A 15,570-nucleotide genomic window follows, 5' to 3' on the forward strand; every position below is an offset into this window, starting at 1 on the left:
TGTTGGGGGCCTAGGGGCTGTCCTTCTCGGGGCTCTGGAGGCAAAGGCAGGATCCATGGTGGGCATTCTGGGCAGGCAGAACTCCGCTCATCCACATAGAAGAAAGCATTTCTAACAATTAGAACGGAACAAGGATCGGATGGGCTGTCAGATGAGATCATTTAAATGTTAGACTTTGTTAAGCATCTACGGTGACTCGGGCCTGATGTTGGGCACTTCACCTACCTTTTCTCTGAGCTGAACAACATCTCAGTTGAAGACAAGAGTGGAAGAAACTGAGGTTTAGACATGTTAAATGACTTATTTAGGGACCGGCGGGGATATGTGGTGGAATAAGGACTTGAACCCAGATTGTTCTGTGCTCATGCCCTGTCCACATCCACAGCCCCCCACTTCTTGCTGGAGAACAGGAGAGTAGAACATTGCTGGGCTTTGGCAGAGGGGGTCTCATGCATTGCCTGGAGGCTGGACTAGGTGTTTCTTCAGCAGACTTTCTCAGGGAGAGCTGTAGGCTTTGAGGATTGAAAAGTTCAGATGTCTTACTCCCAAAAGAACCTGAGTAAACCCTTGGAAGAAAACAGCAATTTTGGAGCATGATTTCCCTCACCCCCCGACCTATCCAAGTCCTCCCAACCTTCCAATGCTATTTCTTTTGGGCAGCCTCTCTGGCCATCTCAGGCCCGAGGAGTCCCTTGTTTGGAGCGCCCGGCAGTGCCAACTGGGCAAGCTTCTGGGGACTGAGTTTGCTGGGTGCTGAGCACTGGACATTCTGTATCCTTGGCTGAGGGTCTGGTCTCCCAGGGACTGGCCTGAATGCTGGACATCTCTGAGTCCTATGCAGCAACAGGAAAGGGCTGTGGACGTATGGTTGGTTCCTGAGGATAAACCGGATGTCACCTCCCCACTTCTACAGAGCAGGAGGAAGAAATGTCTCCCAAACAGAGTTTGGCGTTTGGAGACAGAGGGCAGGTTCTAGTTCTGGTTTAACGTCTGCTTCTGCCTGTGAGCCTTGCTTGCGTCACTTTCTCTGGACCTCTGTTTCTTCTTCTCAATGATGGGGTAATAACATACATCTTACAGAGTCCTGGTCAGGATTGTATGAGATCATGCATATAAAGAGGCTCAGTGGGCCGTAAAGTGCTGGGTAGACGTGAAAAATACCCTGAGGCTGCAGAAACTGACCTGAGCAAATGTAAGCAAAACGCGGGGAATTTATCTTAAAGAAATGCCTTGGAGGTTGCTCCCTGGAGCCTCAGGAAGGACTGGAGTCTAGAACGACAAGTCCTTCCAAGACCTGGGCAACATACTCTCTCTTTCCTTCACCTCTGCTTTTCCTTGTGTGTCTCTTTCTTTTTCTCTGCTTGCTAGTCAATATGGCGTGCAAGATGGCTGCCCCGAAGCTCCTGAAGTTACACGTCAGGGGACCCAGTCACGGCAGGGGCATTCATCTCCCTCTCAGTTCCACATTCCTGAGACAGGACTTGGATTGGCCCAGTTTGGTCAGGTTGTTACTCCTCATCCAATCCTCTGTGGCCAGAGGTGTGGGGGCATGCTCCCTACAGTTATGTGGCTGAGGTGAATGCATGTGGAGAGAGCTCTAGAGAAGAGCTGGGAAAGCCAGTATTATTGGGCTGGAGAGGCATCTCACAAATATCTGTCATCCTTGCTTAGGTTATCTAATGCTGCAAAACAAAGTACCCCAAATTTCAGAGGCTAAACAACCATGCCTTATGCTCACTGATCTCTGGGTCAGGAATTCTAATACGGCACAGAAAGGATGGCTTATATTTGCTCTATGATGTCCGGGGCCTCAGCTGACAGACTCAAAGGTTGGGGCTGGAATCATCTGAAGGCTTGTTTGATCAAGACTTGAATAAGTAGGGGGGCAGTTGATGATTGCTGTTCCGTGGGGGTCTCAGTTTCCGCATGGGCTTCTTCAAGTGGACTCGCCACGTGGGCTGCTTTGGCTCCCTCACAGCATGGTGGTTGGGTTCCCAGGGTGAGCATCCAAAGAGAGAAGTGGTCTGAAGCCACAGCACCTTTTTGACCTGGTGTTAAGAGTCACACTGCATCGATTCTGTACATTGTATCCGCAGCATTTGTCAGAAGGGAGTCATTAAACCTGACTCATGTTCAACAGGGAAGGGAAGTTAAACTCAACCTTTTAATGAAAGGAGAGGCAAGGTTCTCAAAAATCAGAATAAGACTGGAAATATTGCTGTGGGTTCTTTGGGGGAAAAGACAACCTGCCACAATATTTTTAATTGTTTCCATTGTATTTTAATATTGTTTTATAAGTAAGAAGCTAGAAAGGCCACCTCTAGGGTTGTAGGCTATGTTGTAGGTTTCTCAAACTATGTTGGCTCACGGTGCCCCTAGGAATAGAAATATAGAATATTTTAAAATAAAGAAATACCTAACAGTTCTGTTGATTAAGTAGTTACATCCAACAACATAATAAGTATTTATCTCCTAACAAATTAGTAGCCATTGAATAGTAGCCAAAATAATAGTCATAAATTGGAGGAAAAATAACTATTTTTATTTCATTCTTTTTCTTCTAAAGATTTTATTTATTTATTTGAGAGAGAGAGTGCGAGTGAGCACAAGGGGAGGGGCAGAGGGAGAGGAAGAGAATCCTCAAGCAGACTTCCCACTGAATGTGGAGCCCAACGCGGGCCCCAATCCCAAGACCCTGAGATCATGACAGAGCCGAAGTCAGATGCTTAACTGACTGAGCCACCCAGGCGCCCCTATTTCATTCTTAAATAATTACAGTAACAGGATGTGGTGAGCCTTGTGGTCCTCTCAGGTGCTACACAGCTTCTCTGGCATCTGATTGGACACCACCCCCCTCGTTTCCTGTTTCACACTGATTTTCATACTTCATATGCTTGGTGTCACTGAACCCCCAAACCCTGCTTTGCAAGGAAGGATATGATGTCATGGAGAGGAATATAGCCCAATCTAATGCTGCACGAAGGAACAACTACGAGCTCGTGGTTTGTGCGATGTTTAATGGTTGTCAGGCATTGCTCTAAACTGCAAAATTCTCTTCTGTACTTCCATGAGTTTGCTGTAAGCCTCAGGGTACCTCAGCGCACAGTCTGGGAATCATGGGCTTAAACATAGTAGACTCAGAATTAGGGACCGAGCCATATGCCGAGGGTGCAGATTCTTAACTTCCTAACAAGGGCATTCGGATTTCAAATTTTTCAGATACTCTGAACTTGGGTAATTCGGAGTCTGTGTAGTTAAGCTGATTTGTTGAAACTGATGAATTAAGGGACCACTTTGGCTTTCTTTTATATGTAACACATGAGAAACAAGGATCTCTTCCCCCCATCCTCCAGGATGGTGAGCTATGAGTTGCCTATTGTCTTTAAGACATTGACAGTTGCCCTGGAGAATGTCATATATGGAGACTGAGGGAAGGACAGTATGTGGGGGACACATCTATGTAGTGAGCATTGCCCACGCCAGGCCATGCTGCTCAAGAAAGGCAGAGTATAGTTTCATTCCAAGCTTAAGGCAGTCTTCTTTCCACTACCCTATAGTGCTGCCCAATACGAGGTGAAATGTTACGTGAATCTTAAAAACTTAAGATGGGTCCACCCCATCTCCAAAACAAAATAGTTTCTGAGACCCCTGAAGCTAAATGAACCTAGAACATTGGCATAGTCTCTAAAGCAACTTCCTGTTTATCTGAGAACTTTATACATGACCCCAATAAGGTCATTTGATAGCTCTTTAAGTTTCTTTAAATAGAGCACTGAAGTAGTAAGTTTCTTTAAATAGAGTACCGAAGTAGTAAGAAGTCATTATTTTTCTCTAAAGTCACTTAACAAATTGCAAATGAAAGAGAAAATACACATGCAACTAGAGAGTTTGTCACCTTGCTGAACTAAAAAATATGGCCCAATTTCTCTTTCTCCCCGCCCCCCCCACTGTTTCTCATAATTATCAGCCAAGACAATAGGAGTCATGTGATGTGACCGAGAAATTGGGCCAGTTAAAAATAGAAGGCGCACTCCACCAAGTTCATTAGAAAGTTGAAGACTTATTGTTGATTGCCGTTGATTTATCTCTGCCTGCCACATGTGTGAGGGAGCAGGGCAACAGATAATTGCCAACTCTGAGAGCAGCCCCAGCCCCCGTCCCCTTCCCCTCCTGCCCTGGCTGAGCAGCATCACCCACGTGAGTGCACCTGGGCCCTGAAAATACCCTCCACCAGCCCCAGCGGCCTTTTCCCACTGGGAGCTGTTTTAACTCTGAAAAAGTTCTGGTTGGCTTCTCTCTCTCAATTGGAGTGCTCAACATCAGCTTTTATAAATGGGGAATGCAGGTCTCAGCCTCATTTATTGGACATAGCCCTCGTCCCTTTGCCCCTGCGAAATCCTAAAGACTTCTCGGCAAGCCGTGTCTGGGTGGGTGTTAGAGCCGCGTGGCCGCAGCGACACCAACTAGTTTTGCAAATGGGACCAAGTCGTCCCCTTACCCCTCCCTCTCACAAATATACAAGCACTCCGTGTGTGTCAGGCAAGGCATCTGTCCCTCGATGCCGGAAGGCCAAGGGTACACACTTCCGGGCCGCGAGGGGTCCTCATGGAGGGAAATGAGCTCTCAGAGAAGACTCCCTCCAATGGTGGCAAACGCTCTTCACATTATGATTTGTGGTCATTTCATTGAAAAGGCTATTCTTCCCCTTGTTTTATAGATGAGCAGATGGAAGCCCTGAGAGGTGAAGTGATGGGGCTGGACCCGGAAACTTCTCCTTTCAGGTTGGGTGATTTGTCATTCAGGTCACTATCTCTTCATCGCCTTTTCAGAGAGGCTGCACAGTGCACCCCTAATGATCACAGGGTAGGGGCTCGAAGCCTCCCAGTCCTGGCACCCCACGAGCCCACCACACCTGGGGTGCCCAGACAGTGTGGTTCCAATGACCCGCTGGGCTGAATTGAACTGTGGAGTCCCAGACCATGAGCGACACACAAAAAGCAACGGGTTCCCGGCATGGTCTGGGGCCGCAGAAGACTGAGGTGCTGGCCCCCATGCAGGGGAGGTGGTTTGTCAGACAGCAGTTGGGCACACCTGCTCTCCAGGTGGGGTGTCAAGCCTCAGCTAACCTCAGGGTGTGTCAGAGGGGCACGCCCTCTCCGCCACCGGTGTTCCCTGGAGGACTTCTCTCCTCCCAGCGCAGCTAGCAAAAGGAGGACGGTGGGGCCGCGGCTTTAGCAGGGAGGCTGGGAGGACGGTATTGGAATTGCTCACTTGTGGAGTGTTAAGACACGTCCGTCTGCCTCCAGCTTCCCCGAGCTGCCTGGAAATTGGGCTAGCCTAGCTTCTATTAGAAGGTCTGGGAAGGGGTGTTCTGTATTGAATGGGGGTAGAGAACAGAATCTTGGGGGGATCACCAGGAGATTCTGAGAGCCCTCTCCTGTTTTTTTGCTTTTACTGCTCTTTGTAGGTTCTTCTCCTCTGCCCATTTCTAAAACATGGGAGTTCTGATGCTACATCACCTTCCTATAACTGCCAACTTCACCGTCCCCCTCTCCTTCCCCCTCCCTCTGCCTTTCTCTTCTCCCATAGACCTTAGGGGACCAGGACGCTATGCCGGGGTAGGACAAGGCCTTAGAGCTCTGTCTGGTCTCCAGATTTTATATGTGAGAAAACTGAGGTCCAGAGCAGAAATGGACATGATAGGTGTATATTGAGAGATCCAAAATGAATTTATAGCAAATGCATTTCTGCAGAGCAAGGAAGAAGTGTTTTCTGAGGTGTACGAGGTGTGGTCCTGGCCAACCTATGGTACCTGTGACACATAGGGTATGGAGGGGCTGGAATGTCACTTCACCTGCCAAGTGGGGACACTCGCTTGTCTGTGTCACAGGATTGTCCCCAGTGATGAGTGAGCTAGTTTATGGAAAAGGGCTAACATAGTACCCAGTACCCAGTGCACTCGTTTCTACGCAGAGCTTAGAAGTTAGGGTACGGGTTCGAGAGCCAGGGATTCTGATCCTAATTTACTGTATGGCCTCGGGCAATTTTATTTTTACCTCTCTGGGCCTCAGATTTCCTGTCTATAAAGTGAAGGACACAATCATACTATCCCGTAGGGTTGAGGGAGAATAGAATGAAGATGAACTGAAGTGAGCACCAGGAACAGTAAGTATGTGGCGCATCAGTACTCAGTGAACGTTAGCTGCTATAATGAACATTGCTATCGACAAACCACGATCGTTGTAATTGTGTTTGTTATTCCATCTTCCAGAATCTTAGGGCACTTGGTGATGAAGAAGGCAGCGTGCCTGCAGAACGACAGGATTAAAGAACAATTCCCCCTGCTTATCATCACTTGGGGTGTCCAGGGGAGATACGGAGCAATGGTTTTTTCTGGGATACTGAAAGGATTCCTCCAAGGTCAGAGAAACCAGGGCTAGTGTCCCTTTCAAAGGCTCCATGCTTCCAGACAATACTGTGAATTTTTAGGGTACTTAAATAAATTTGCAAAAAGATATTGCAACTTCTCAAAAAGATGCTGATCTCTGCCTACTCCCACTCATTCATCAGTGCGTGCAGAACACCTTCTATGTGGCAGCCACAGCATGGGCTCTGGGGACCCGGCAATGGATGAGATATGGCCTCTATCCCCGGAGAGACAGACATAATAAGCCCATGTTTTCAGGACAGTGTATTGTGTACAATGAGTCTACATGGGGCCGTATATGGCAAAGGGGAGGCTGTGACTACTTTGGGGGAGTTCTCCCAAAGAAGTCTTCAGAGAAGGAAAAACATTTGCCCTGCGTCTTGCAAGACCCATGAGTGGGAGTGCCCCAGACAACTAAGAGGCAAAGGACATTCTCAGAGGAGGGAACACCATCTACTCTCTTCCTTCCTGATGGCTTCATGAAACAGAGAACATAACGGCTGTGTAACTGTTTTGTAAAACAGCAAATAAGAAAGCTTACTGACAGATCAACTGGTAAGCCTCTGAATTTACAGGAGGCCTCTGACCCCTGCTTTGGGAGTCACCACCATATCTGAGCTATTCTATTAACAATACCAACCTTGGGTTTAAAGCCAAATACCCGTCATCCTTCCCTGGCTGAGGAGTTACCAGTCAAGGTGATGCCTCTGTTTGTGAAATGCAGATCAAATGGAACAAACTTTATTTCCATCTCTACCTCATCTTTTATAAACTTCAAAAAAAGACCCCAAGGTGCCCCCATCCCACCAGCATCTCTGACCCATTCAAATCAAAAGAAGAGATCAAAATCCCAACTTTGTAAAGTTCCTGGAATCCAATAGCCTCTGCCTTGCTGGCCTCATCTCATCCATTCCCATAGTCCAGGCAAGCCAGGTATGGGTTTCAGTTTACCCGCGACCAGGTATTGAAGGCTGAGTGCCCACTAATTACCGCTATAAGGGCAGGGCCCGGGAGTGAAGAATGGAGACAGACACCACGTCAGGCTTGTGTGATTATGGGAGAAAGGAGGAATTCAGGTGGGAGGATTATGAGAAGCGGGGAGAAAGCAGAGCCCCAGGGATTGGGTGTCCCGTGGGCTCTGTAGGAGGCCGACTCATCTGCTCACCCTGATCTGGTGGCTATAGGGCTGGGCCCGCCTGGCTCAGCACACACTGAGGGCTTCAGCCTGGTGCAGCAGAAAGAGCAGGGATTGGGAGTCATCAAGACCTGGGCTGGAAGCATGGTGGTGGCTCTGGTTAACTGTGTGACTTTGAACATACGATCTTTTTAAGTCCCAGTTTCCTTACTAGTACAATGAGGCTAATAAAACTTAACCTCCAAAGGTAATGTGGATTAAACAATATAATAAAAGTAAGAATCCAGGCCTGGTGTGAGCTACATAACAAACAGAAGGTGATCAGCAGATGTTAATATGTCAAACAACAGACATATGTTGAACACCTACTAAGAGTCTTCCATGTTGAATTGATGGTCCCTGCCCATCATGGTCCCACCTTAAGCTGAATGAATTCATTCACTCAACAAACATTTTTCTAGATAAACTATATGTCAAGCCCTGAGATTTGTTCTGGGGATTCAGACAAGGATAAGATGATTACATATCTTTATGGAGTGCACATACCATATACTCTCTGTGGCTTTGTCTGTAAGGTTGAAATATTGGGAACAACCCAAAGGCCCTAGCAATAAGGGAATGGTTAAGTAGATGATTTACTCACACAAAGGAGCATTATTATATGATAACATTGACAAATATTATTTATATAATAGTAACTGAAGCAAGAGGGAGATAAATTTTAAGGACAGTTAATTCTCAGTATTCATGGTAATGTTCTACAAAGTCACTTCAAACACTGACTTAGTGAACACAAACCATTGCTCCTAGGAGAAATACATGGCTAGGTTCCTGTGAGCCTCTGGTTATAGTATCTTTGTCAACTGATCAATTCTTAATCTTATTTTATGTGTGTTTTGTTATCTATTGTTGATTCATTAACATGGGACTCGTGGCCAACAGTGCTATGGGTCCCGCCCTAACGAAGCTTTCCTAACACGTACTTTTTCTATAAGGCACATCGCAGCTTTCTTGCTCTTGGGGACACTTGACAATGCTCTGGCGGGTGGCTATTTTAAACAGTGAAATCACCAACAGGAAGCACAAAAATACAGAAAACATTGTGCTAAATGGACTGGGAAGAGGACACTTGTTTACAGTATGGAGCTGAAACATGAAGGCATCTCTGTGTTCTGCCTTGGCTGAGAACCTGGATGTGGGACCAGTCAAATTTTTCACTTTGTGCATGTCTGTGAATGACCATGAAAGTTCTTTGAGTGCTGGTTTTGGGGTTACAGATACATTTTAGCGAGTAGGCAAGTTTGCCAATAAGGAATCCACAAATAATGAGTGTGTGCCTGTGAATAAAGACTGGAGATAATGTAGAAGAAAATAAACACAGTGGTCATAGGATTACTATTGATGCTTTTCTGTTTTAAAATTCTCATTAATGTTGGGGCGGTTGGGTGGCGCAGTCGGTTAAGTGTCCGACTCTTGATTTCAGCTCAGGTCATGATCTCAGGCTCCTGAGATTGAGCCCCGTGTAAGTCTCCTCGCTCAGCATGGAGTTTGCTTGAGATTCTCTCTCCCTCTGTCCCTCTTGCTCGTGCGCATGCTCTCTCTCTCAAATACATAAATAAATCTTTGAAAAATTTTTCATTAATGTTATCAAGTTGTTTTTTTCCCTACATTTTACAATAAATACACTTCAGGGAAAATGAACATGAAGCCTACGGGTGGCTCCCTAAACCTTCCTTACCTACTTTGCTCCCTCGGCTTGGTCAGTGGGCTCAGAGATGGTGGGAATGAGGCATCAGGGTCGGTAGCTCCCAGGCTGGGCCATTCTACACGGACCGAAGTTTCTGGAATGGCAGTTAGTGCAGCCTTGAAAGCTTGCCCCTGCTGCCCCAGTGTAGCCGCCATCCTACCCTGACGCAAGACCCCTCACTGGGAGCGCAGCCCCAGACAGTTTCTCTCAGGTTGTGATCCTGCCTTGTCTGCGTGGCAGCCCCTGGGACCCCAGGCCTGTCAGAACCTCTGATATTCAGTTTCCTGTGTTTTGATGACTAAAGGCTGGGAACGCTAATTAAAATAGTGCAGTTTGTTTAAGAGGGAGTCTTCCTAAAATGTGGGCTCTTTGGAAGAACGATTGAATATCCTTGTGATTCAATATGTCTGTGATTGAAATATTTAGAATTATTGCTCTAAATTATGTAAAAGACACACTTTTGAGTTCCTTTTTTAAACTATTTGTCAAGAAGCCAGCTTACCTGTTGATGGGACTTAGTATGCTCCACTGGATGGTTCTAGGGGTCCATTTGAAGGGGAAGATCCAGAAACTTCTTCATCAATACTCGCAGAGGCTAGGAGAAATATTGTCCTAATTCCTGACTATGGGGGCAGGAAATTCCAGGCCACTAAGGTTGCTAACATTTTTACCTGATTTGCCTCCGGATTTAAAGTTATGTGAATGGCTTGTTTGTCTAACTCAGCTCTGCTCAAATCAATCTTTCATGGATCTCTCCCAGTAAAGATCACCTTGGGTCAAAGGTCATAGGTCATCATGGTTCTCAAATACCTACCCACTTTGTAAGAGTTCCAAAGTGGACAATTACCCAGAAATTAGTGAGGAACAAAAGCAAGTATTTCAAAAGGTTAACTGGGAAAAAATGAGTGCAGCATGTGCAATAATGTTTCAGATATTGTCTTTATGGCTATCCCAATTAATTTCCAGTTTCTCTCCAACCTGACTTGCAACAACGTAGAATATGATATTAGGCACCTGCTGTTGATGTAGGGTTCCCCTGTGCTACATCCACAGCACGATTCTTGACTGTTGATATTCACCCTTCTTCTGCCTGTGTGCACTCATACACACGATGCATTTTTAAACATGTGTGAGCTCAGACAGCCTTACGATGTCCTAACAAAGATTTCCCTCAAGTAATTCATCCAGGGCTACCACTGAGAAAAAAATGAAACAAAACCAAAACACCAAAACCTTAGAAGGACTTTCAAAAATATCATAGTTTTGTAGCTGATTCCTGATTTCTTAGGGTGCAAAGCTATTAATTTTGATTTAATAAAAAGTCAAAGTGTTCATGGAAACAAGCCAGAAATAAATAGGGGCATTAAGATTATATGGAGGGGAAGAAACTGAGACATGAGCTATAGAGATTGTCTGAAATGTTAGGTTAGCAGTGTGTGCAATGTGAACGGAGCAGGTTGGTTAAATACATGCATTTTAAAAGGTGGGTGGTCATGCACACGACTCGTCGCCTTTGTCTTCTGGAGAGCCAGGGAGTTTGGATGAAAGGAAATAATTATTTTCCATGGGGAACGAGAGGAATTTTAGACTATTGCTTCTCTGAAGTTGGACCTCCAAACGTTAGCCTTAAGATGCCTTGTATTTGTCTACATGCTATGCTTTAAAATTAATTTTTGGCAAATTTTAACATTTCCATTGTAAATTTTTAGGGCGAGGATGAAAAAGAAATCTGTCTGTTGATATTTATTTGTCTTGTCTTTCGTTAACCAAAGATGTTTTTGGGATGTCCCAATTTAAAGTTACAGCTTCTATCCACCTCGGTTGGGGGCAGCTTCTGCATCTTGGGCCCTCCTCCTATGTGGACAGGACACCTTAGAAGGGGCAGAACGTGGTGACCCAGCCCAGTGACCCTGTCTCTTCTTTACTCAATGGAGTAAAATTCCCAAAAGTATGGGCTTGGCCCCAAGGTGTTGAATGGATTCACTCTAAATGGTGGTTTCTTCCCTCGGCGCTGAAGGTGAGAGAAGCAGCTGTTGAAGCGCCCCCTGTGTGCTAGACATAGGACTGGATGCCTTGTCAATTTCCTATCATCTTCGTAATGATGTTGCCAAGTGGACATTAAGAATTTCCCTGTTTAAATGAGGCAGCACAAGAGAGGTTAGGTAACTTAACCTGATCTCCCAGCTACGTGGCTGAGCTGGGATTCAAACAAGATGTGTCCGTCTTCCCAGAAGCTCTGCAAGCATCATCCAGGGGAGATGGCGTCCCTGAAAGCCCACCAAGGGGGGAGGGGGATTAAGGCTCATTTGGCCAGGATGGGGAGGAGGGGGGTGGAGGCAGCCGCCAGATGCCGTAGCCATCTCGGGTCAAATGAAGCCTGATCCTTTCTCAGCTTGATTTGACCTAGAACTGGGAAGCAGATGGGTCCAAGCTGCCCGAGGGTCTGAGGGAGGCTGAGCAGACAAATGGGTCCTGGCTGCAACCGCCCCTGTTCTGAGGGCCTGGGGCTGGGGGCTGCTATGTGAAGCGAACTCCAGCCTGCACTTTGTGACTTATAAAACCTTAGATAGGAATTCAACTGTGAGGCTTCGAGTCTAGAGAGCTCATCCTTTTGGAGGGCAGCAGACTCAGGGAGACCCCGGGTAAATCCAGGGAGATAAGGCAGATGTCAACAGATGTGTTACCAACAATGTGGCTGGTTGCCCCAAGAGATAGCCGGGAAGATAAACAAGGGCCACGGGAAGGGCCACGGAAAGATGCCTAACGGACTTAATTCTCATTCAACAGCAAAGACTCATCCTTTTGCAACACTGGGTAGTGGAATTGTTTCGAAGAGATATTGGGTTGTTTAGATATGCCCTGCAATTGGATGAGTGGGGGACCCAGCTCACAGATTTTTACTCTACATGTGTTGAATGAATGAATTAATGAATGGAGACTGGATATTTACTCATTCAGAACTCACTTATAGAAAGTGAGTTCTTATAGAACTCACAATAGAAAGACCAACCATCCTGTTTGCTTAGGACCGTGTTGTTTTCTGGGAAGTGGACTTTCAGTCCTCAAGTGAGGAGTGTCCTAGGCACGCCAGGGCTGGATCGTCCCCTGCTTACTGAGAACCCATGATGGACCAGGCCTTGGGCCCCCACTGGGTATATGGGGCTAAATCAAGATGCAGTTCTTGCTCTCAAGGAGTTCACATATGATCAGAACAGATCAATATGACACTGTGGCACATGCCATGATAGGGCCATGTGCACGAGAGAGCAAGGCCGCGGAGTCAGAAACACCAGGATGGCTTTTAAGAGGTGGGGCAAACACTGTGGGGAGGAGCTCACCAGATCTCCAGAGAAGCTTGGGAAGGGCCTTGGGGCTAAGGGACAGCTGGGACAAAGGCCTAGGATCTCGTATAACAATGGTTTGGTTCAAGAAGCAATGGGCAGCATATGTGTGTATGTTTGTGTGTGTGTTGGGGACAAATGAGGGAAAACGGGGTGATTGTGAGGTTGGAGAGGTATTTGAGGGGCCAGGTGACAAGTTGGAGCCCATGTCAAGAAAAATGAAATCTATACTATAGGCAATAGGGAGCTACTGAAGGTTTTTCTAAGCAGGGAGAGATAGAATCCAATATTACAAAATGTTTCATTCACTCAACGAATGTTTACTGAGCACCTACTGTGTGCTAGGCATTGTGCTAGAGGAGTGAGGGAAGGCATGCATGCGTGGCTATCTGCCAAAAAGTTTCTTTTTAATTTTCCAGCGGCGGTGAGGGTCCTTGAAATCCAGGGACTGGCTGATATGATGTTTGGGCCTGTGGCCTCTGTCAGAAAAATTGTTCTGCAGTGAGCAAATCTAACAAGAAGACTGCCGGCGCTGGCTCCAACCTCCGCCCCCTTATCTGTTTTTCTTTTTCCAAAAGACCTTGAGGACTGTAGTCAATTCCACTACAAAACGGTTACACAATTTCCCCCCGGAGAAAGCGAGTTTCCACCTTAGGGGATGAATAAGCCCTTTCTTTTCTGGAGAGCTGGCCAATGGAGGCCCAGGCCGGGGACTGCAGGAGGGGCGGCGTGGGGAACAGCAGGCCTCGGTCTAATTTGGGGGTGACTGTTTTTTCATTAAACAAAGTCTGCATGGCAGGGGCCGTGGCTGCAGGCGCCCGGGGAGGCCGAGAAAGCAGGGGACGGGGCTCGGCCTGCGGCGGTGGCCAGCGAGCTACTGCCCTCCAGCTCCGCGCCCCCCGAGCATCCATTTCTCTGGGGCTGCGGGTCCTATAAATGGTGCCTTTGAGGAGGCTGCCCGGGTGACAGCAGGACCCTCCCTGCAGCACCCACTCGGCCACTGGATTCTGAAAGCTGATTGTCCCTCCTCAGGCCCTGCCCTCCTGCGACATTCCTCACGCTGACCATTGTCTGCAGAAAGAGGCCATTGTCTGGGGCTGACATATCTGCTGACGGAGGGACAGGAACCGAGCAGAGCTTTGGGGAGAAAGAAATCCACCCAAAACAACAAAAAACCTGAGCCTAGCCGGAGGGCAGGGTTTAGACTGGGCTTGTTGAATTTCCTGATTTGCTGGTGTTCTTCCCAAGAGGAAATGCCCCCCATTATGGGAGGATCAGAGTTTTATCTCTGGGCTGGAATGACACCATTTGTGCCTTTGTGTCAACAGCACAGAGAGGCATTGTTTAGGGTTCTGTGGCCGGGCGCTGGGAAGGGCTTGTTTGAAGAGAAAAAAAGAAAAAACCCAGAACAATGTTTACCCAGCAGGCAGCCCCTGCCAACGCGCCACCCCCTCTGCACTGGGATGTCAGCTGGCTCGCCCAGGCCCCCTTGGCTGGGCCTTGGCCTTGAGTGCAGCCGGGCGGGCAGCTGGCTGGGATAGGTATGCCAGCTCTCGAAACACCAACAAACAGCCCCCTCCCTATCCAGAACTAAAGGTTAGCGCTGGGAGGGCAGAATCATCGGCCCTGCGTGCAGGCCAGATCCTGACATCTGGTGAATTCCTGCGGGGAGTCAGCCTCAGAGGCTTGCTGCCCAAAGTGTGGTCCCAGCACCAGCAGCATCTGCATTACTGGGAGCTTGTTAGACCTGTAGGCTCTCAGGCCCCGCCCCAGACCTGTCACACCTGAAGCTGCATTGTAAGAAGATGTCCTGAATGCATTTACACACTAAGCTTCAGAAGCATTGGTCTCAAGCAGGGGTTCTCAAACACGACGGTGCATTGAAATCCAATGTATCTCCAGGTTTGAGGCAGAGGAGTGAGGACGATGCCCTCTTTCCCCTGTCCTAGCACTGAGTCTGTGCTGGTTACGATGCCCCAGTTTCTGAGCATTTTCTGGGTGAGAAGTGCTGAGCCTTCATCCATGAAGATGGTATGTGTCCATGACTACAGAGCCAAAAGACCTGGCCAAAAGAACTCCTATTCATCCTTTGAAACCCAGTGAAAAGGACTTCTCCTCTGTGATACATTCCTAGATCTTCTGAAGCAGGGAAAGATGCTACTTCCTCTGAACTCCCACTGCCCTCTGCATCTTTCTATTACTGCACTTGTCACATTAAGGCTTAATGATCTGTTTACCTTTCACTGGACTTACTTATCTTTGTAGCCCTGGGGCCTGGGGCAGGGCCTGGGCACAAAAGTAGGTGCTCAGTAAATGAAGTGACAACATGAATATGAGGGTGAATAGCTGAATGAATACAAGGATGAGTGAAGATATCTTCCCTGCCTTTAAAAATCTACCATTCTAGCAGACTAGGCCACCTTGCACCAAGTTAATGAGCCATTAACTATGGATAGGTGTTGTGATTGAGGTTCGACCAGAGTCTATGGGAATGCAGAGCAGGGGACAGGGTCTCCCTTAACCACACTGCTCCGGGCCTGCTGGGCAGAGGGTGGTGCACACTCTGCTCAGTGTTGCATCTCCCGTCCACACCCCAGAGATCCCCCTTGACGGGTTCCCTTGGGCTCCTTTCCTTATCATATTTGGAAACAGGAAGATCCTCCAACTGGTGGAAGGGACAGATTCTGTTTTCATTTCTCGATGATGCTGGTACGATAACCTATAAGACAGGTGACTCTCCTTGTACTGTCAGGCCCCAGAACACGAGCCTGGACAGGCTCCGGAGGAGCCTCTTGGGTCTGGGTCACAGCTGAGCAGATGGTGAGGCCACCTTGGCTGTTGTGTGTCTATAGCAATTTGGCCTGTAGGCCAGCTGATCACTGCAAAGGTCAAGGCCGGGCTGGCTGAGGCCTTCCCTGGT

The 15,570-nt window shown here is 47.6% G+C and overlaps 1 long non-coding RNA gene across 2 annotated transcripts in view; it reads left to right on the forward strand.

The window, feature by feature from the left end:
* The window catches only part of LOC116648256, a 40,370-nt gene that overhangs the window by 11,553 nt on the left and 13,247 nt on the right, over positions 1-15,570 (forward strand). The window lies entirely within an intron of this gene.

The sequence above is a fragment of the Phoca vitulina genome, unplaced genomic scaffold (genome assembly GCF_004348235.1).
Source record: "Phoca vitulina isolate PV1807 unplaced genomic scaffold, GSC_HSeal_1.0 scaffold42, whole genome shotgun sequence".
Classification (NCBI taxonomy): Eukaryota; Metazoa; Chordata; class Mammalia; order Carnivora; family Phocidae; genus Phoca; species Phoca vitulina.